This window comes from Eutrigla gurnardus (assembly GCF_963514095.1).
Source record: "Eutrigla gurnardus genome assembly, chromosome: 18".
Classification (NCBI taxonomy): Eukaryota; Metazoa; Chordata; class Actinopteri; order Perciformes; family Triglidae; genus Eutrigla; species Eutrigla gurnardus.
Window position 1 is genome coordinate 7364803 of NC_139929.1, and position 24033 is coordinate 7388835.

The following is a 24033-nucleotide window of genomic DNA, read 5'->3' on the forward strand; positions in this document are numbered from 1 at the left end:
CTTAGGTACTTTAGAGATCCACGAAAAAAGGCATTCAACACAAAAGGCTTTTTTCTCTGTAACTAATGTCAGTAATTAATTGAAAACTTGTTTGTTAGAATGAAATAATATATTTATTTAAGCTGAAATAACGTAGACCACGTTTTCGTCTTTGAATAACACGGAGATCAAAAATCTATTAGTCAAAGTGTCATCTAACGCCTCAACCATCTGCCTGCAATTTCTGCCTTCTGGCTATATGAAGCCATTAATTGTGGAGTGAGAGCAGTGTTTACGTTCATATGCATATTAATGTGCTACTATTATTCCTAACATGAAAATGTTCTGAATTTGTCTGAATGTAGCATTTTCCCATCTAAGACCTGTGGAATATTATGATGGTATTCAGATTTTGAAGCTTTTTTTTTTTTTTTAACATATAGCCTATACATCGTGGTCGGAATATGTGTCTCAATTTGGGTTTTTAAGTAATTATTTATTAAGTTATTAAGTAAAGTGATGGAGTATTTACAGCTGCATTAAAACAGGCATATTAGTGGAATATTAATTTCCATTAGCCATGCAAACAGTGCTGTCAGAATATTTATATTTGCATGTTAACACAGTCAAACAATTATATGGAAATTAACAAAATTTACACAACATAAATGAGGAAAAGTGCATTATGATATATTCCGTTGATGGTTTACAATCCCTCACCAAAGGTCACCTCCACCAGCACCTCTAACTTTATTCTAGTGCAACTCGGCTGCCATCACTTTGGGAAGCTGAGCAGGAAACTGCATTGCAGCTCACATGAATTTTATTTCGTCGCCATGTGGCTCACTGCCAGCATTAAACGACACCTCCACAATTTCAGACATCAACAGCTGGTCCCCGCTGTTTCGATGTTTCGCCTCCATCTGACCGTTTGCTGTCGAGACGAGAACGAGGAGGCAGATTTGACAGATTTAAACGCTCAGCCAGATTCACGCCCAGCGTGTCGACTCGCCAGGCAGAATGGCGACGCAAACATGTGGCTCTAGAGATGGAAATGACCGAAATACTGATGGATGAGTGACATTTTGTACGGATATTCAGGGGCCCGAGGAGACAACACCTGCGATCCTCTTACCTTTAATCTATAGACACCATAGACCACCAAATCCTCCCTTTACATGAGAAATATCTCAATATTTACAAGATGGGTTTGCTGAATTTTTGGAAAAGGCATTCATGGTCCCTAGAGGATATATCCTAATGACTGATTGGTTTTCTAGCGCAGTCAGCAGGTGGATATTTTTGATTTTGAGTGAAATGTTTCAACAGCTGTTGTATGGGTTGATGACATTTGGTTCAGACGTTCCCCATCAGCCTCAATTGTACTTAGTCCTTACTTTGCGTTAGTGATATGTAGAACATATTAGCAGACTAGCATGCTATATTAAGATGGTGAGCATTTAAACCTGTTAAACATGGATGCCAGCACTAAGTCATTGCGACCACGTTGGCAACAGGGCATTGGCATTTAGCTGAAAGCACTGCTGTGCCTAATTAATGCCTGACAGCGCTGCAGACCCTCAGTCTTAAATGTGCAGTGCTAACGTTCACATTTTTACCCTTACAATATCTGCGTAAAGTGCAGTATAGTTAAGCCATCAAACATTCTGTCTTTCCACCTTGCTTCATAAAGTTCACATTTTTCCTGTATTGGCATAATAACTGCTGGCACTTCACCGTGCAGAATCATCCAATAGGAGTGTAATTCACATGGAGACTGGGATGAGTATGTTACACTTTAATGTGCATTTTAATTAGAATTAGCATGTACTATTTCTCCTCAAGATAACCAGATACTGATTGCATAGGGTCGAACCACATGTGTAAATCAATGAGCAAATTTACATGTTATTTTCCTATCCTTCTCATCAATGAGGTGGCTCGCCATAGGAGGGAAAAGTGCTTAGCTAACTAATGCCACTTCGCATAAAAAAAGAAAAAAAAGTTTGCTCTGGGAAGAGCATCAGACAGGCCCTGAGGGCAGTCAGCCAGGGGCAAATGAGGGAGTGTCTCACTGTCCGCAGTTCCAGTTGAGCCGGAATCACTTTCCAATCAAATGACTTCCAAGACAGCCTTTTTTTTTTGTGGTAGCTTCCGAATATCCATGAGACAGCAGAGCTGCCCGTCAAAATCATACTGGAGAGGGAAATCAAAGACCACTCTTGGCCTCGACGTGCCTCTCATTAGGCTGAATGGCATTGTGAGCTGACTGAGGCCGTGCTGTCAGCATCATATTCAGGGATACAGTACGTCTTCCACGGTGTGCACTCGGAAAATTAATACCCCGGCTATGCCCGTCAACTAAGAGAAGAAAATATAGTCGAGAAATTATGAATTAGTGACTTGTTTTTTGGGGAATTTCTCCTTGCAGCCTCTGTCTGTGGGCGTGGCTCCTCCTGCTCAGCGCTCCAGTGGACACACCTGCTGCTCATCAACCTCATCACTGCCCTGGTCCGTTGGTCTCCAGATCCTGTCCAGCTGCCAGAGAGCAACTCGCCACCCACGGACTCAATCGCTCACCTGCTCGGAAACCTCTCCCCGAACCCCCAGTCACCTCAGCGCCTCATTATAATAAACCTCTTCCTGCTTTTACTGACTGACTTTGTCTGTTTCTTCATTTGAGTCCACGTTGTTGTTGAATCATAATACAATTAGTAAAAAATAAAGCTAATAAGGACAAGATATGAGAAGCGTAACATATTTGAAACGCTCTACGCTACATGGAGTACATTAGTGGCCTCCAACAAACCTCCAGACCACTAATAAGATGAAGTGATGAAGACCTTGAACAGAAAGGCAAACCTACAAGACGGTTACTGCAGCAGTTTGGATTATTGACACAAACACAGATAATGTGAGGCTTTTTTCCACCTGAAAACATTTTGACTGACCATTGTCAGTGTTATTAGCAACACCTGTGCTTTTCCTGACAAGGCCGTGAGAAAGGCCTACGACATTGATCTTGCTGCTCTTTTCCGTTCTTGCCATGAGATTTTGTGCTGACTTTCAAAATCCCCAGATGAAAACGTCTTCTGACTAGTGATCACTTGACTTTTCCTCCATGATGTTGACATTTTGGGTTTTAAGTGAAATGACTCAAGATATATATTCATGGTTCCCAGATGATACATCCTGATGAAGTGTTTGATCCCCTCATATATTCTCATGAAATCTGGCAAAGACACTCCTCTCCCCATCAGGAGGAATTTAACTAAATGGTATCATCCTCTGACTTTGTATAGAGTGTTAAATAGTGACGTGCTAATTTCGAAAAACTAAGATGTTAACCATGATGATCTTCATGCTTTCCGCTTTTACAAATATATCCACACATATTGTTTTTAAATAAACAATTTGCTGTGTATCCTTAGCCAAATAAGTACTTTACTTACTAATTTTTGTTGATAGAGATAAAGTAGGAGAAGCCACTGAGGCTGTATTTTTTCGTATTTTTCAGGTGCAAGCCAGTTTTTAGATTCAAAGTTACAATATGTCTACAATTCTGTCTTTCGAATTGTACAGACTACTTTGCACCTACGGTTAAAGTCGTGGAGGAGCCGTGTTTATAATTGACGAAGTCCACAATAGCATATGGTTACGCAAGCCTGTAACCATTCAGACTGTACTCTTCACCCCACCGTTCAGAGACCTTCAGTCACTTTCATATAAAATGCCTTCATATCTCTCTTTGTGTGATGCTTTCAAGAAACCCATCACAACCTTCACTGGAACATGTACAGCCTAATAATAATGTTTCAGAGGGGACTGAGAATCAGCTGCAGAACATGGTTTCTAGGGACGAGTTAGGCACCATTAGCAGAGACCTGGGCAGTGGCTTGTCAGTGATAGGATCTGGCATTCCTTCCTTAGACGTATAATCAGGGATTCACATACCTGATATGCAAGGTGAATGCTATTAACCATCTTATATAAAAGGGCAACTTTCAGAGCTTACAGGTGGCAAGTTATTGCTCAGTTTGTCTTTATCTTATCTTTAAGAATAAAATCATGATTTCTTTTTTTTAGAAAATTATGTAAAGGAGAGACAAAAACTCAACCAAAAGAAAGTTGGCCTTTAATGAAAACACATCACAAAAGATCAGATTAAGCAAGCTGTATTCAAATAAATATTCCCTTTTATTAGTTGGAATAACTTTTTGGAACTCAAAAAAGTTCACGCATGAAAACCAAACCACCGAGGTTGATATTTACCACCGAGGTTGATATTTACTGCCGAGACTGCTCGGCTCTAGAAGGTAATCAGACCTGTAATGTTGGCGATGGAGCTACAAATGAACAGATGTACAAACTAATATAACACAGCCAGGAATAATAAGCTGCAGAAACCTGCTTTGATTACAGGAACAAATAAACAAGTTACAAACAAACAGGAAAATAAATAGCTTTTGATGGCGCCGGACAATTTGGCGATGAATTCTTTGGGGTTTTACAGACGTCAAATTCTATCAGTGGTACAAGAGTTTGTTTTGTTCTCTTATCCGAATTGATGTGTTAGATTTTTCTCTCATTTGATAAATGAAGGGGAATCGGTTACTAAACCACCGAAGAGCTCAGGACAGGACGTCTGTATGGGTGTTTTATCGTCTCCTAACATTTGCAGTTACTCAGGCATTAATAGAAGGACGTGTCCTTCTGTGGGGGAAGCTCATCCCTCCGGGAGCAGCCAGGTAAGAATATAGGACATGACAGCCAATCACATGATGACAAGCCAGGACATTAATCTCCTGAAGCCATTCACTAACCTATATTTATATCTGACCTATAAAACCAGTGTCAGCCTCTTCTGAGATCTTACTCACTTAGTTTTTCAACTAAGCCCACTAATCAAAATCTGATAATGAAAAAAGTCATTTGCATCCTCCGACAGCCGAGATTGTCCTTTAAGAATACAAATATGGTTATCAGTCAGATAAACACACAAACAGTATAGCTGTGCTCATCTTTCCTTACTTTAAATGTTATGCCCAAAGTCTCAGAATAGAGAAACTGTTGGTTAGTAATTAAATTATATTATACATTTGCTTATTGTTCATAAATCCCATGAAAGGAGAAAATCAACAAGAAATTGATCTTACGAACAAGTATTGTTTTGCTGATATAGTATATTCCTAGACCTCCATTGATTTCCAATAGGACTAAGATTCTACAGCCATGCCAGTGGCTCTGCCGTCAGCGAAATGCATATATCAGCATGCCAACCCAATCAGAATCTTAAAGGGGTTTATTGCCAAATGTTTCCACCCACAAGGAATTTTACTTGTTGATTGATGCATAACAATGAACACAGTGCGATTATAAAAATAAACAACCGATTTTTCAGTTTGTTAGTGTGCTATATACTGTGTATTCTTTATTATTCATGTATTAGTTTTATGTATTATTTATCTATTTAATGTACTCATCTAGCAATTGTACTTGTTTATTATACAGAAAATAATATTATAATATAGTTATCCATACAATTCAGACATTCATTGTACTTCCCATATTAACCTTAACCAGAGGGTTAAAAATCATTTTATACCATATCTGCCTCTGGCGTTGCCTGGTGGACAATAAATTGGTCTAGGGTTCCCCTGGTTTTGGTGTCCCTTATGTTTCATGTGTGCCCACCACTGGAAGCATGTTGCTTTAGGTCAGTTAGTCCACCATGGGCTATGGAAAAAATCCGCCGGCACACAGTGCAGTGCGCTTTATAGACGTTATCATGCACTTTTTCCATGTGTTTCCTTCTTCCCATTCCTCTCGGTATTTTTGAGTTATTTTCTTTTTTCTCTCGGAGGAGTAGTACCGCCCGAAACCTGTAAAGCACTGTCGGCGTCACTGTCGTCCATGCCGCTTTGTTGTCTTCCGGTATCTTCTCCGCGAGCAACAGTACCTCGACCAATGAGATGAACGGGATTCTAGATTGTCATACTATTGTGTGAGTGTGCTGTCAGCTCATTGGTCAAAGAACAGGAGAGGCTGAGAATATGTTTACCGTAAATGTTCTTATAAAGCGCCATGTATTCTTTCATTCCATTGACATTTTACACACTATTTTTGATTCTCACGGTAATACGGGACAAAGTGCGTCCCTTTTCAGCTCAATACGGCACGCGTACTTTTGTTTCTGAATACGGGACGATTGAGTACGGGAATTTTTTAAGGGACGGTTGGCAACCCTACTGTGAATACACACACATCAATGTCAATTTAAAAGCTAATTTTGCCAGTCAAGAAATTTGTTTGTCGTGGCATCCGTACTTTTTGTGTGAAATACTTCTGAAATTTCAAAATGTAATATTCTTGATGTGCAAAATTAACTTAAATTGACCAACATCATAGATGTAACACATGCCACAATTCACAGAACTTTCTGCAAAATAAGGTCCCATGGTGGTCATGGTGAAGGGGCATGACTTGACTGTAGATAATCGGCAATGAATAATCCAATGCTTATTTAATAAAACATTTCAACACATCGTCTTAATTCTGCCAGAATAAATGACACACAATGATACAAGATATTAATGTAGGCCAAAAAATATTAAAGGTAGATTAAGGCATAGTCTAATGATATGATAATTAATCCTCCCTGAGCTTAAAATAGAATTCACTTAATTTGTTAAAAATACTGGATAAACCCTCCTTTTTCAGGTTTTAGGAATTGATCTCACCTTATCATTACTTATTTCACAGAAATACTTCATAATGAAAACATTGAATTGGTTCATTTTGACAGGAGTGAGACCACTCTTACAGTACTTTGATTGCCTGATTCATAATCTAATACCGGAGGTGCTCGGATTGCGGAAAGCCTTGAGATTTAACTGCAGAGGCTCTGTCTGATTTAAGAACCACAAATTTCTGCTTGTTGACAGCAGGAAAATGGAAGTAAGCCAGATTTAAGTCACTCGCTGTTATCTGCTCCAATGTTTTTGTGTGTTTGTTTTAAGCGCTCACTTTGTGAAGAAAAAGAAAAAGACAGCTTTAGCGGAGATAAAATGAGCACAACCCAAGCTGGAAACCAGTGAGAGGTGACAGGAGAAGGTGCTTTGGTCTCACAGCTTTGATTTTTGCTCTGCAGAGACACTTTTTTAGATGTTCAGATCCAGACAGTAACCTTCAGTGGGCTCCGTTGGGAGAGGTGATGTATCGTCTTTTCTCCAAACCACACTCATTACTGTCACGCTCCCTTTGACTTCTTTTAATATAAAGACAGGCAAAATCAGAGCTGTCTCATTATTGTATTTATTCATCATTGTTATGTGTGCTTTCGCCTTAAAGTGTCTCGTCAAAACGGATTCTCTCGAGTCCGTAAAAATAATTTATGCTTCATGGACAATTTGCAAAGGTCTGGTCGACTGTTAGTGGGTTGATATTTGTTTAAAATGCACCAATCAGCATCAACGAAATGTAATATTCCACATGACGGATGCTTAATATATTTTTGAATAGCCATGCCGTTCAGGTCAAATTGCAACACGTGCTCCGGTGATGAAAAGCCGTTGCCTTTTTCAACTTACATTGTCGTAAAAACACTAAGTGGGTGCTCAATCACGAGGCTCATTTTATACCTGGTGAACTGATGAATCCACACAAATGACTGCCAACACGCGTACACTGTTTATGGATCCTGTAGGTATGTCCATTTTATGATAGTAATTTAGGGTAGTAGTATTATCCAAAGTGCATTTACATCTTTTTAATGTTTGGGCAAGGGGCCTTTTTCTCTAGTCCTGTGGTAATCCATCCATTCGCTTGCTGCTCATCGACGGCAGCACAAAAATGTGGAAATGCAAATTTTTTGCTGCTACGTGTTGAATTTCCAGAGGTGTTTCCAGTCCAGCTGGGAGATGTTGTGTCCCCTGGGGGATTTCTCCCAGCCAGCAAGAGGCCTCAGGGGAATCCCTTACGATCCAGAGGAACAGGATTTTCACTGAAAAGCCCTCATGGGTCGTTGACTTCCTCACACATTTATGAGTGAGTCAAGCTGTAAACCTCATTGTCCAATTCTTTTCTGCTCAAACCAACCTGTGCTTTGTGTCTAATCTCCAATGATTAAAGCCACTGCACCCAATCTCTTGGCCCCTTTTTTTTTTTTACATGATTCATGACACACAAAATGAAATACTGTCCAATGAGGCCAAAGGAACAACATCATATTCACACCATGTGTCGCCTCGCAGTCTTTGGATCTCAGCGGGGCTTTAATATCCTGTCAGTGTACTTCAGGAAGAAGAAAGGGGACAAAGCACATCCCTGTCAGAACAGAACGGCTTACTTAACATTTGCTGCGTAATATCTTTAAAGGAATAGCGCCACATTTTTGGGGGGGGAGGGGGGATGCTCTCATTCGCTGTTTTTTTTCAAGAGTTTAATTAGAGGATTGCTATCACACTCTACCGGGAGAGTGGTATCAATTTTTTCATCTAACTCTAAAAGAAAGTGAATTATCACATTTCTAAAAAAATAAACTATTTCTTTGCTTCACAAAATTACAAGAGAGTCAAAATATGAAAGCACTCTCAAGAATTTAAAGGTAACTTTTACTCCAAAGGTTACAAAAGTAGTGAATCAACAAGGTTATGAATAATGTGAATGCCAGCAATAGAAGAAAAAAATAAAAAAGGCCCATCTAAAAAACAAACATCGTAACATAATTCCCAAAAGTATTTTTACGTTGTGGCTGTTTGTTTACACAACAACAGCATTTTGCAAACTTTGAAACCGGGTTCCAGATGGGAATCTTTTGAATACACAACTCCAGCGTGGCCATGGAAACTAGCAAAACCGGTCCCCGTGGAAACGGTGACACCATGATTCCACTTCACACATGCGTTATTACGTTATTACGTTCATTTGCAGTTATTAATACAAGCTGTGTTATCTCTGATAAATGGATTCATGCTCCGCCAACAAAGTGTAGATTTGCTGCACCATAACTGTGATCAACGGAGACGGATTATTAACATGCGGCAAATGATCAAGTAGTGCTTCGATGACAAAGTTTCAATGCCAACTACTGGCCTGGCACGCATACTTCGGGGTTTTAGGTTCGTTTTTGTGGATCCGTGTAAATGCAAAACTTTTTGAAACGCACATGGGAAAAAGTTTTAAGGAAGCCTTAGGAAAATAACATTTTTTGATACTACAAAAAAAAAGTTAAATGTTTCATTTTGAATACTGAAATAACCCCACCGGGAAAGTACAGACTGTTATATAAAATAAAAATGAATAAATAAATAATGAACCCACCCTTTAATGGCTTGCAGATGTGGAAAAACTGGTAACATTTGAGCTCTTTTACCAACCCACACAGCATATATTACTAGACAGGATTAACAAACTCCCTTGGTCCTTATTTTGTCTCTTAAATTCTGCTCTATTCTTCCGTGACCAGGACAAAATCTACATTTATTCTCCCTCTTGAATCTGAGGCTTTCAGGCAGAGTCTCCACTCAGGAACCCTCCACAAAGGATTTCCCAGGGAGACGGAGCAGTGTAATCCCTTAACAATGCTAATGGATAGCCGAAGAGATATGAATGTTATTAGGGTGAAATAGTGGAATTAATTCTAGTGCTGCTTGTTAACAAAAGTTTGTCATGTAGTCGCATCACAAATGCAGATATCTAAATGGTCTGACAGAGAGTAAATTGGATTATTATCTCTGCCAGGAGATAATGAGATTGTTTGTGTGTGCAAGAGTGAGTGTGACTGTGCATCTCTGTGTCTGTCCACAGTTAATCTTGCATACTGCTGCACCAAAGAGCTTAATATCTTGGTTGCACATGTATGGCTGCTGACTCCTCACTCACTACTTTTAATTGGCCCCTGGTGGTCACGCAGCTGAGAGACAGGCTGTGTTTGAAATCGCATCCCATCATACTGCATAATACTCAATGTGCTGCATATTGCCCACAAAATGATGAAGTGTCATTTTACCTGCAAACTTTTATTTGGGCTTTAAATCTCAGGAAATACACAGCCAGGAAAGTTTGCTCACTGTGTTGGAGAGTGTGTTTGGCCAAGCCGACGACTGAGTGCACCTTCGTAGTTTTAAAGTGGCATTTTGAGCCATTTATGGTCTATTTTTTCATCTGTTGACTTCTCTAAGGAAGCTTCTGTGGACTTACATCATCATTAGCCGATGCACTCAACACGCCAGACGAGAATGACTTCCCTTACAATGTACTGCGTCTTCTGCCGCCCACTCAGAACCTGGACAAGTTATAAGTGGACATGCAATTTGTGGCCCCTACAGATCCGTTACTGTTCCCCATTTCAATCCATAATGTCAGCAAAGTAAAGCCACATGAAAGGTCTGGTGCGTCATGAGAAACGTTGTTCACTGACAAAAGCACCGGAGCTTCACACCAGATTGAAAGAACCTCTGAATCCATATAGTGAAACACATTGTTATTGTTGCTGTTGGTGCAGACAAAGGGCTTCCTGTTTGTATTGAGAACATGAAAAAACAGCAACTGATTCTTTGATGAAAAAGCTGTCAACAAAACTATTTTCTCTGTGTTTTCTGCACTTCTTTGCCTGTTCTGATTTCTTTTCTTTTTTTTTCTTCCTAAGGCAGAGCTGATGCAATTGCAAGGAACATTTGCTTTTAGGCAACGGGCAATAGTTATTTTTTTTAAAAGAAGTGCTGTGTACCATCACAGTGTTTGTGACAACTAGAATAACTAACACTACTTACATACATCCCCAAGTCTCTTGATGGTCAGCCTTCCCACTACAGAGTTGATTCAAAGGTGCTTCTAATTGATTTCAAATCAAATCATCCCATTATAACCTCTTCACAGTTTTTTGTCTGTAACGCATCACCTGAACTCTCGCTCTTCTTGCTGCAGTACTAAAGCTTGCGGCGGTGCTGCATTTACTTCATGCACCCCCAGACTCTGAAACAGCCTCCCTGTAGATTTGAGAACTTGTCTTTCAACTTTTGAAGGAAACATTTCTTTGTCCAACTTTCTTCAACCCATCTTTTACTGCACTTCCTACATCTGGTTTTATTGCTGTCATTTTTATGGCCTTTAGAATGTATTTTTGTTGTTCTTGTTCCATATATTTTAATGCCTAACCTTAATGGACTTTGAAACTCAGAAAAATAAAGCCTCAAATGACCATTCGGTCCACCGGTTTAATTCTGCCTAAAGAAGGAGTGAGACCAATCACTGGTTTCATGATTACAATAATAATATTCAATAATCACACACTCAATGGTCTGCTAGAACCCTGGAAAAACTCTGGTATATATGTTCAAATCATAGCCGCTGAGTTCAATCAGGATTGCTCAAAGACAACCCGAGTTGTCCAATTTCCTTGATAAGACTATTTGATTGTGTTTTTTGATCAATCTGACTCATTTGTAATACAATTATGTTTCAAAATCCCGCAAGGCTGTATACCAAAATTGTAATCTAAATCCCCAAAATGAGAAAGATATGTGTGGAAAATTAGCATATAATTTCCAGTTATTGGGCCAAGTTTCTTGTTTCTAGTCACAGCTGGTGAATATAGTGCAGAATTTACCAGCTCAAATCAGATATTACCAAAACCAGGGCTAAAAGGAAAGTAAATATTGGACGGACATTTATAAGGTGGACAGAAACATGACTCTGAATGAATGAAGATATTGTTCCATCGGGTGTGTGAATAGGAAACTCTTTACTAACACTTTCGACATATCAGCTAATAATTCGAAAATGTATTACACTTGAATCTTTCTCTAAATGTTAAATGGGAGTGCATTGAGGTGTTTCCTATTTGTCACATTGATCAGAGAAGTTTAGTTGTGTGTGCTGCACAGTGTCTTTCATTCCCTCTGTTTCTTTTTGACACCTTTGGTCTTCCTTTCCTGCTAAATCTTGATGCTAATATTGGGCGTCGGACAACATGAAAATTTCATGTAATGTCACATTAAAATGGCACTCAAATATAGTGGGTGACTTTCTCATGATAAATAAATTAAAAATCTATAATTTTGTCTCCTGTATTTCTTGAATCAGGCATTTTCCCCCAGCTAGACAGCTGCTTCAAATCACGCGTGAAGATATTTACAATTATCCTGATAATGGAACCACAAATATTAATGCTATCTCTGACCCATCCCTAGAGAAATAGTCCCCCAGAGGTGAATTCTACACTCTTAAAAAATACATTCTAAGGGAAAGGGAAACTGTGTCTATGACTGTGTCCTTCTGACACTCTCAGAGGGGTTTTAGTAAGTGGATGTGACAAAGATGGCAGAGTGTAGCAGTAGAAGCTGACTCATGATGGTCTACAGTAGAACATCAGAGACATTTTAACACTCCAGACCAGATTTTCTCACCTGCCGTTCCCTTAATGTGACACTCTCAGGATGACAGCATGTGATGTACGAGCAGCACCGACTTCTGTCTTCCCTACCTGATACCCGTCCTGGTTTACCTTCAGCAGCCACCTCCCCCTTCTTTACAATATGTGCTGGCCTTTAGGTTACCATGGTAACAGGCATAGGAGCTAATATGAAGGCAGTCACTGATTTGATTAGCTGAAGATTTATATAGACATAGCATACACTCACAGGGGGCTGAAGGAGGACCGTGATATGAAGTAGCTGGTTTAACTTCCTCACTGTCACCAAGACGACCAATATTGGCTTATAGTTCAATAAATCATTGAACAGCATCCGTTCAATATTTAATGGCATAAAATTAGACTTCTCTCAATGTGTAATTCCAGGAGATAATGGAGGAAGTGTAGCTGTTTATGTGACCTGCCTTTAATAAAGAAGCTGTGAAATGTGTTTGAGTTCCATGGAAATCACCTTGTTGTAATATGTGTAAGTATTATTTTCTTATAATTGTCATCAATGTGCAAACGTATCCTCTTCATCAAGAAACAGCAACTGTATGTTTCATTAAAAAATGCTGCAAAATGAATAGAACATAGTTTTTTAGCTGCTAGCATTGTCAGTCAGAAAACATGTAGCTGACACACTAAACACTGAGAAACAAAGCCGGAATCTCCACTTATATTGGGATTGGAGTGATGCATTTTAATTTTTCAACACCATTGGAGAAAAGTCGACTCAAGCTCACGTTTGCTGAAGTGTCATTTGAGAAAATGACCAACTGTCAATGGCAACATTTTTTAAATAGTAACATTTTGGTAGTTTACTACATCAGGTTGAGGTGAGGGAAAGACTGTTCATGATAAATAAATAAATAAATACAATCTGTGTCAGGCAAATAAAACTTTTAAAGATTACTAGTGACATTTCCATCTTTTTAGTCTTTAATTGTTCCGTTATTTAGACTGTGTTCATGCATGTATAGCATACATTTAGGGAAGGGTGTGACCTTTTTTGATTGCAGCCCCTATAATAAGTTTATAATAAACTGTGTAGCCAAAAAAACAAGTTTAAGTTTATTTTTAAACCAGTTAAGAGCCATTTTCTCATGTTTGAATGTCAAAAAGATTGTTAAAAGATTTAATATTACACATTATTAATATATTATTTTGTGGCAAAATGGTTACGGTGAGTCAAAGATAAGGGTGTCTTGAATGAAAGTCGGAGACCTTTCAGACACCGTCTGCCTACAATATCTAGAGTATCTTCAGAATGCTGGGTGAACAATCTATGGATGCATTGATCCATGAAGTGGGATTTGAGAAATTGAACAAACTCCCAAAACAAAAACATCTGAATTAGATTCAGTGTTTCTGAAGCACTTTTTGATTACATGTGTTGCACCGCCTACAGGATAATACGACCCGTCTCAACTCCAGCTTCAAAGAAGCTCAATCCCTAAAAACTTCCCAAATCTCAAAAGCTTTGAATTACCATAGAAATGACAAATCATCGCTGGAATCTCCTGCAGCCTTTTCTCCCCACCCAACAATCCTGAGCACATGAAGCGAATGTTAGAGTGATTTAGCCTACGGTCACAGTCTGATCATGCCTGTGAGGCAGCCGCCTTCAAAGGAGATCGCAGCTGAAGTTTAGGTAATTAGAAAGAAGAGCGATCTACAGCCGGCATCATCATACAGTACGGGCTGCTGAAAGCCTGCGTTGTCTCATCTTCGCACTCCTTCTCCTCTTGGAAACACATATCAAAGGGAATTTCAAGGGTGATTTAAAGTTAAACTGGATCCTTGAAGGGGAACGCCGGCACTCTTCAGCTTCACGTCTTTCACATTTGTGCCCCTTCAACAGCATTAGTGCATGATGTGCTTCGGCCTCCGATAGACAGACAGAAAAATCCATGTAGGTGCATGAATGTGCATGTGATGTGAGCTAACAGTTATTAACCTGTTGATGCACTGCTCCATTAGTAATGCAATGAGGGGGGAAATGTTTTAAAAGGATGATCCTGTTTTTTAGCGGAATGTAGCAAAGTCCCTTTGCTCAACTCTACCTCGACCTTTATCAATCCCGAAGGAAATTCTGGTGTCAGAGAAACAAAAGTAGCAACAAGCTTCCAATTCCTCGGTTAAAAACCGAAATGAGGAGGTCCAAAACAACCAAGGAAAAGAAAATCCCGATGGAAAATAAGGAAAAAAAAGAAATATTGCGACCATGATAAAACCAGAGTCAACATCGGACCCGCGTTTCAAAGGTGGCGTGATCTAAGGGATTTCAAAGGGCACGAAGTCGAGGGGAAGCAGCTCGGTGGTCGTGGGGGAGGAGCTTGAGAGTTGGAAACATTCAAAATCTGACAGAGTGCCCTCGATCCGACTGGGACTTTAAGCTTCCTGCAGAAGGAGGATGAGTTAAACAGTTTGATGGCCTCTAATAGAAAAAGACCAAAAATCATTGTTCCTTCATCACTCTTGATGAAATGCACTTGTGGCCCAATATCACTGATGTAAAAAGAGTCCACATCCTTTCCAAAAACTTTAGAAAATAAGGTCCAGGTTGATAAAAAATTGCCTTTAAATTTAAAGATCTGAACAAATCTTCCACCACTGATTGTTGGATAAAAAGATATTTGAGCAAATCCACACACTCATTGCCAGTGGCCATGAAAACACAATAGCCTTGGTTTCCATTTTTCTCGACTGACGTTATTTCGAACTCATTTGCGAAATAATTTGCCCTTCCATTCCACTGTTGGGCCGGCACTCAAAAATGCTTGTTTCCATCACCAAAGTGCACTCAATAAACACCACATTCTAGAAGGTAATTTCCCCAAGGATGCGATTCTCTTTCCCTCTTCCTCTCGAAGGCAACACATCCAGAAACACACACTTGTACACACATCTACATGCATGCATGCATGCTTATAAGCTTTATTTATCTTTGTGCTGAGCAAACATCCCGCTGTGTCTCCCTTGTTTCTTGTGTCACAATGATGAAAGGCACCTGCTGTTCTCAGCAGAAAGCCCTCTCCACCCTATGTTACTGACATCCCGCCTGCATTATTCACAAGTTGAGTGGTAATTCACTCGCTTTCGCGCAGAGTCTCAACTTGTGTGACATGGGATGAAGGGAAATGCAGGACGGCCAAGTGCATCCGTGCCCTTGTGTAACCATTCTCCGGGAGAAAATGGGGCAATAATGTAGATGGCTTTCTAGTCACTTTATGTCCACCTTATAGAATAGAACAATTACTGTCGCGCTGCTGTCTGACATAAATCTTTCCAGGCTGTATAAAATGTTTTTTCCAATAATTACGTTAGGTGCCCTTTAACTTAATTACTTTGTTGTGATGCGGTGCAGAAACTGCAGCACAAAAGTTTGACTCAAAAGAACAAGAAGTGCATATGAAGCATCTACACAGCTATACTGTTTTTATGTAGACACTTTTTATCTGAAGTATTTAGGCTATTTAATGCGATCATTTAGGATGATGCTACCATTATTATTTGGAAAGGTGAAGATTGCATTTACATTTACTTCAAATCAAACATGGCACATGGGAGGACATTCTGCCGTTTGGTAAAACTCTGAGGAGCGCATTGGGAACAGAGACTTATTCTACGGTTATACTCGGATAAAGAGGCTGAGTGGACTGTTTTTTTGGTTGCTGTTGCTTTGCTTGAACCTGGAGCAGTGTGGAGGACTTCAAGGTGCACACGACTCACGGAAAGCCTCTCAGACAGGTCAGGAGGGTTCCAACAACAAACATACTTTGATGGCTGTAAGCGACCTCTGTCAAGAGAACTCAACGTTGCTCGGCTACGTTGCATTGTCTGCATTCTTCATGTTCTAAAAAAACTGTGCCGCTCTCTTCTTGCTCTGTATTTGTGGCAGCCGCTGTCAAATTCATATTGTTCATACGTCTCCGTCGTTAATATAGTTGCATTTGCACTGGCTGCAAAAAAAGGAACACGTAGTTTGGATATAAGGGCTCGGACACATGATGTCGTTCTAGTTGATGACTATATTGACATTTAATACAGTTTTTTTGTTCTTTAACAGTGACATAACATATATTATGATAACCCCCCTCACTTTTAAAAATGTAATAATTACATATGTTTTAACTACTTTTCTAATTAAAGTCGCAGTCGGCAAGTCTGGCAGATCGAGTCATATTTCGAATGTTTAAAACACGCCCCTCCCCCTCTACCACGAACTCCTCCCATCGAGTGCTCGTCAGTGCGCGTGCACCAGATTCTGTGAACGCGCCCGTGTCTTCTCTCATCGATAAACGGCATGGAGTACACGCTACACAGAGGTAGGCTAGCTAACTTACTCATAGATAGCAACTGCTAACGTCATTTAGCGTAGGCCTAGCTTGAGGCGTGTGCCTGTGATATTGTAACATGAGTGAGGGGGGAGGTGGGATCTGTGGCGTGTGCACGAACTGTGAACTACGCTGAGTGGACGGGATGATACGGGCGCGGTGGACTTTTGCAAAACAAAGGCGCGTTTTTTTTCTTTCTAAAACCGGATGATTTATGTTGTTCTATCGGAGCATAGTGTCGGTTTCAGTGAATATGATCAAACAATGTTGCCGACTGCGACTTTAAGTCACCCTATTTACAGATCTTCAGACACTTCTTCTACCTCGCAGTATCACACATTTTCTTACATCCCTATTAATGATTATGTGATCATGTAACACTTAATTATTCATGTTCTAAGTTAATTAATTTTTAGTCAGCTTTGGAGAAAACTACTTCATTGCAAATGGCCATAAATAACATAAAGCAGTAAATCCATCTTCCGGAAAAAGAAATAAGAGAAGCTACATCAACCATTTTAATCACTGCCTCCAAAGTGACCCCTCCCCCCCTTTAATTTCATCACACATTCCAGTATCTTCAGTGAGCAACTTCAAGTACAAACATAATAAACTACATTGAGCAACGTTGGTGCTGCATTATACAATAAAGACAATCCCTCAGTACAAAACCATTACAAAATATTGTACAAAAAATATGAAACCCCTTATACATTATATTTTCCTATGCATTAAATACAAACTAACTGGGTGAAAATGCCTCGTGTTCGCTTGTGCAAACCACCATCTTTCCTTCTTCTTGACCATTGTTGCATTGGTGTAGAGTTTTGTGTGTGACACATTTCCTTTATGATTCTTACACCTGTTTATTGGACAAAAATAAGAAAATCTGCACCGATGTCAGTCACATTGCTCCAGAGAGCCGTGCACTGTCGGTGCAGTGGACTGAGGATTGAGACGGACTCGTTTGTCTCTCACTGTGAATGCTGAGTGACAAACTGATGAAATAGTGGAAAACTAATGTTCAGAGATGTTTCCGCTTTGACATTTAAATAAGATGTCAAGGACTGAAGAGAGGTTCATCTGTCCTTCTCCCGTCAGGGAGTTGAGAGTCTTCTCGGGATAAAATTAGACATCTCTCTACTGTTCTTTAACAGTCAATTTGTGGGATGTTTACATCGCCGACGTGCGTCCACTGTAAAGCAAATTCTTGCAAGAGCCTTACGCAACAGATTTTGTGCAAAAATCTCCACATTATTTCCTGCCTCGAAACCCAAAAGGATGCGACGGTGCTTAAAATGTTGGAGTGTCAAATGAATACAAACAGCAACTGTATTCCCCCTTCGTTGACATACAGCTTACGGTGCATGACAAGTGAGTGCTTTTTGATTTGTCCTCGTCGCTGTACGTCCATGTTGCCACTTATCGTCATAACAGCGGTGATGCATGCGACCTGATGTGTTTTTCTGTTGTATTTGATGAGATTCTCAGCAGGCTGCAAAAAAAAGGGCTGTCGCACCACCTCCGCACCCACCTTCGCTCACTGCTAGGCTTTTCTCCTCCACAAACAAAAAAGTACTTTCTCATTTAAATTTATGCAACAAATGGCTTAAAGGCATGCACCAGCGGACACAGTTTGCCACTGGGTGGTAATGCAGGTGTGGAGATGAGAGAGCTAATGTGTAATTCTGTCCTCTGAAGCTTGACTTGGGGAAGAGACAAAAATCAGACTTAACTGTCAAAACAATCTGTCTGTCTGAGTAGCATATTTGATACTCACTCACTGTGAAGGATACTGTTTGTGCCCTTCATTAAAGTGATACTCCGCCCTAAATCTATGGAACACGCCCCCTCGCAGGCTTTAAACGTGGCGGTGACAAGTTAGTCGTTATATCCTTCAAGGATTCAAGGTTAATTTATTGTCATTATGCAACACGGGTCGGCAAGATGAATGGCAGTTGTGGCCCGTTTTCTACACGAGAAAAACATGCCAAACATCACGGATGTAAGAAGAAGTCCTCTCGTCCCAACTGCAGGTAAATATGTCACTGCCCACCCGCCGTTGCTGGGTTGACCTGAATGTTCTTGTGACCCAGATGTTAGCAGGGAGCAGACTGGGTGGTGGTATAGCCTTAGGTCCTAGCTGGGTTAGCTTAGCTTCCATCCCGACTCTCTTCCCTCTTCTTCTGGGGCATCGACTCCGTTTTCAATGGCGTTTGGTCCGGCTGGTCTGGCTGGGTGGTCGGGGGTGAAAGTCTCAAGGTCTGCTTCCTATTAATTAATCCAGACCCCACACTTCCTCCTCCGATGTCGATGAGTGTATTCCGTAATATGCTATATGTGCTCCACTAACAGACAACAGATTAAGACAAACATGTAGCGATAATTCATTAATTCTGAATATATCTCAATGCTTACAATGGGTTACCGTATTTACTTGTGTTTTAAATCTAGAGGCAAAATGTCAACAGAAATAAACTACTAATCCAGAAACATCCACTTCCACCCAAAAGCCCATGGTGGCGCCTTCAAATCTCATGTCTAACCTAACAGGCCAAATCCCTCCAATGTTCAATTAACTGTAAAAAATAATAATAAATGCAGCCAATTCTAAGGTTAATTTAAGGTTAAGAAGCTGTAACTAGTGAAGACAAATGATTAAACTGGAAACTGTGTTTTGAGTAATGCTAGAATAAGTATATACTTACATATTTGCATCATAGATATTTAGAGTTGCGTGACTGCAGAGTGATTGCTGCTGATTTGGTTTGCGAAACAGCATCAGGGAGAATATCACAGCAGCCGGAAGGCGCCCTCTCCCATGTACAGGGGATCGAATCACCAAGTGTTGTTCCGTTCTGCAGACTCTTCATCAATGCTCCACAAAATTCCCTGGTGAAGACATTCACATGCAGAGTGGGTGTTATTGTTACTGTGGGTTGAAAGCATGTGCTTCAATCACTTTTGGAGTTTGGCAGTTAGAGCGTGCTATACGGCCCGGCGGGACACATTCATTTGCCATGACAAAATGTTTTTAAAAAGTGGAAAAATATCTAGAATGATTCTTGAACACTGTAGCCGAGTCGTAATGCATAAGTGCAAAGTTTCTGAGCAGAGTCAACGGTGACATTCCTGAATATTTATGACAAGCAGCAGCAGGTGAGGACGTGACAGTTTTGTGACTTATATGCTTTAAACTGAAATCTGAAATTCTATCCTCCTATCCTTTTTTTTCAAAGTTGCAATTATGTCACTCTGTATGCAGCGTGGCGAAGCAGTAAAAACAGTGCATTTAGTGGTCGGAGAGGCTCTCCCTGCTGCTGAGATCCGGTTTGTCAGGTCTCACCTTTCTTTAACCCTCACACATCACTTCACTATGGACGAAATATTACAGTTCACTCTGCCTAGTTGGTCACTAAAAGTAATGGTTTATTAAAAGATTCAGTTTCATTTTGGCACATGCAGTGAATACTAATAAACAGGTGAAATTTGTGTTTTTATATGTTATAATATATAACAATTTGCTAAAAAGACAGCACATATCGGTCTAGTGAAAGCACATGCATTGCAATAGATATAGTTAACATCTTGTTATGACATTGAGTTTATAAAGTGCACTCATCCGTGCATGTGGTAAAAAACCGTGAAGGCAGCAGCCCTAGCTGCAACATTAATTAACTGATATTCACTAATATAATATATGAAAATGAGGCTGTATGTCATTTTGAAATATGAAATAACGCTTTCCTCCAAAGGGGGATATGAATATTTTTTCTCAAGCAGTAACAAAACACCCAGTTATTCACTTCAACACATTCTGATTTTGCGCCTGCAGCCATTTTGCCAGTAGATTATGGTGGCTTATGTGAGCTACATATTGCTTTGAAAATGACGTTGAGTCAGTTAGCTGACTTTATGACTCTTTTATCCTGTAATTGCCACTTGCTCTCCTCTAATGTTGGTCAGAGCGCCAATATCCTATGCCTTTGCCAATGTCAAAATAATATTTGGCTTATTATTGTTATTATTACTATGACTATTATCCTAGTAGTAGTAGAAGTAATATAACATAAAGTCAATTTTCAATCTGACTTATTTTTGCAATCAGAGCAGTTTCCCCCTGCTGGCCAGAAGAAAGAATGCAAGGCTGTAGGCGCTTCAGCATTGGCATCACTATTCAGAAACAGGTTGCTGCCTGCTTATAACTAATAATTAGAGCTATACCAATCAGTTCAAAGCTTCGGAGCTTCATTCATAATGTTCATATTTGAAGTATTATTACACAAACATACAATACTCACAGTGATTGAAGCGGCGTTGCTGCATTTGTATTAACAGGGCGTTCTAGCAGTCATGTTTCACTACAGGCAGATTCCCCCTCACTCGCTATGGTGGATGGAAAAATAATATAAATTAATCAATACATAGGACTACACACACCGTTGTTTACTTCCCATGGAGCCGACATGGTTCGGTAAATGTCTGCTGCTCTGAAGGCAGAGATCTGAGTCCCGACTCTCACACTAACACAAAAGCACACTACTGCTATTACTACTGAGGTGAACTAACATGACCTGTGCGTTTAAACAAACAGTGGCTAGCACAGGAAGGTCCTCAAGTCTGAAAAATATCCGTTGGAGGGAAATATCTCATGGAGGTATAAGGAGAACTGGAGGCAGGGCACCGTTCATTCCTGTGAAAGTTGCTCAGTGGTGCATGAAGCCGACTGAGGGGACAAAATGACCTGGATCTTCCATGGAGAGAGCTATAGGGTGTTCTTTAACCCTGCCTCCCAACCACTCAGCCTCGGCTCTCTCACACGAACGGTGGATTTCTGTATCTGGTAATTAATTTTACACATATTAGTATCAAATGATTTGTAGTTTTTCTCATTCGCTTTGGATCAATTCTTCAATGAGAAACAAATCTTTGAACAATTAGTTTGTTGTTCGTGACAGATTTCGGTTTCGAATTCTCACTTTGTGTTGGCACTAGCGCTAAAGCGTGTGTAATTGTCTCTTACCAACCACTTGCATATGGCTCGCTGATCACAACTGATAAGCTGCTATATTAATGCTCTGAATTGTTTGAGATTGCTCTTTCAAAATCAGGTTCAGGGAAATGTCAGTGGTGAACTTAACTTTGTGTATCAATAGGAATGCATACTCGGTGCTAGTTTTGAACCAAGTTTGTAATATTTAACAATGGTGGATCTGTTCTTTCCGAACTTATTATTTTCCACACATCAGGCAATGCATTGGAAGACAGTTCGGTCTGCCAGCACACATTTATCTGCCTCAGCCTACTTCAATGCTGCTGTCAATTCATTTTGGGGGCCACATCAGTATGTTGCAACACAAAACTCCACTATCTCTCAGTTGACTAGTTACCCGACAATTCGGAAAGCTGAAAAGATTTCTCTCTCCCCGAGTTCCTCTCAGGGGTGGAGTCAAAAGGGCAGAGATAGTTCAGCGAGATAGTATTAACAGTGGAACTTTTACAATAGTCTCATCTTCGTGTAGCCATGTATCATTCGCTCACACCTATTGCAATCGAATCGCGCGGCTAAAGTGTGCCTTGTTGCAGTTGCACTTTCCCCATCTGACTTGCAGAGAATGAGTGTTATTGCCGGGGCCCGGGTTCCTCGGGAGGCATGCTAATGGAACTGTTTGGCAACCTCGCCTCCGGAGGCAGGAAGGATGGACTTGTTTCACTTGATGTCAGTGAAGGGATCTGGAGAGAGGAGAATTACAGGTTGGCGTTGCTTCAATTGGCAGGAAGGGAGCAAAAGAAAAGACACCATGTGATATTTCCTCCACCACAAGGCAGAGAGCCGAGATTATTTTCGGGGGGATTGTTTCTGTTCAATTATTATTTACCACCTCACAGGACCCGTTAGCCCCTTCACCAAAAAAGACATAAACACCTCAATTTAGATCAAACTCCACCTCCTCTGTCAGTCAGTGGTGTAGATTTCCATGTGTCCCAACATAGCTGCTGATTTGTACAGTAATTAAAACACTGAGCACTAATTTCTCACACATGTGGTGCCGGCTTGTTGTTAGTGCCACTTGGTGTCTCCTCCGCAGCAAACAGCTGCGGGTGCTGATTTCCAGGACCCGCCTTGAAATGCCTTGCCAGGACATTGTTTTTCACCCTGCGTTGCTTGTCACCCCATTGCTTGGGTGTCCCCACGTTGCCCTGTCTCAATTTCAATAACGCCAAATGCACAGTATTTGCAATACCCTCCAGTTTATGATGTCCTAAATGAGCCAAGACTAATGCCCCTTCATAAGACTATCGCTGGACACAAGGGTATTACGTCGGCTCAGTGGTGAAATGCGTGCGACTATGACTGAATGTGACAGCCATGTTGTGAATATTAATACATTACTTCCCTCCAGATCTGGCACTGTGTCTTACTTAGCCGCATACATTTGAATTTAAACAGCCCTTTCTGGATTTGTGTCTCCAAGTACTATTCTCAATGGTATAAGCTTGTAGTGGCGTTCTGATCTCTGAGAGTACCGGTGGTGCTAGCTCTCCTGTTTGGCGTATCCCAGGGCTGCAAGCATGACACCGGAGTGAACTGTGCACTGATGCTTGGCCGTCCTCGGTGCCTGCAGCTCAACCATCTATCAGCTCAGCTAAGGTGGTTTCCACGGGTCAGCATTGTGGCGGAGGCGAAAGCGGACACAAACTGACCTGACGGGAAATTCAGGGACATATTACTCTTATACATGTGAAGTTTTATTACCCAACAGGGTGCATTGTCCCGAAATCACCTGATATTCCTCTTAGAAAAGCGACATGGCGATCGCTCGAACAACATCCAGCGGTACACTCGTGACAGTGCTGCAGAGCAGTGTGTGATACCAGCTCCTTTTTTTTTTTAAGACGGACACAATCCCAGTGAACACCCGATTAACGCAGTATCACATCATCAAAACAGATACTTCCCTCTTAATGGTTTGACAATCAATCCTAACTCCGACTGTCAATGCGCCGGAGTAAAAAATGCCAAGTTCATTACCAACAGCTGCCACAGCCTGAAGAAAACCCAGCCTTGATATCAGAGGGAGCCGAGATAAGAGCGCAGGATTACTAGCCTGTCGACATGCCGAGGAGAAATCAGACGCCCCAGTGAAGCTGTCTGTGGCATCAAAGGTCGTCCTTATTAAAGGTTATTATGAAAAGGCTTGAAGATACTGTCAGATGAGTGGATTACTGCGGAAATATAGACCCCCCCAAAAAAATGGCAAACAGGAGGCAGGAAGTGTGCAGGAAGGTCAGGACTGGCTG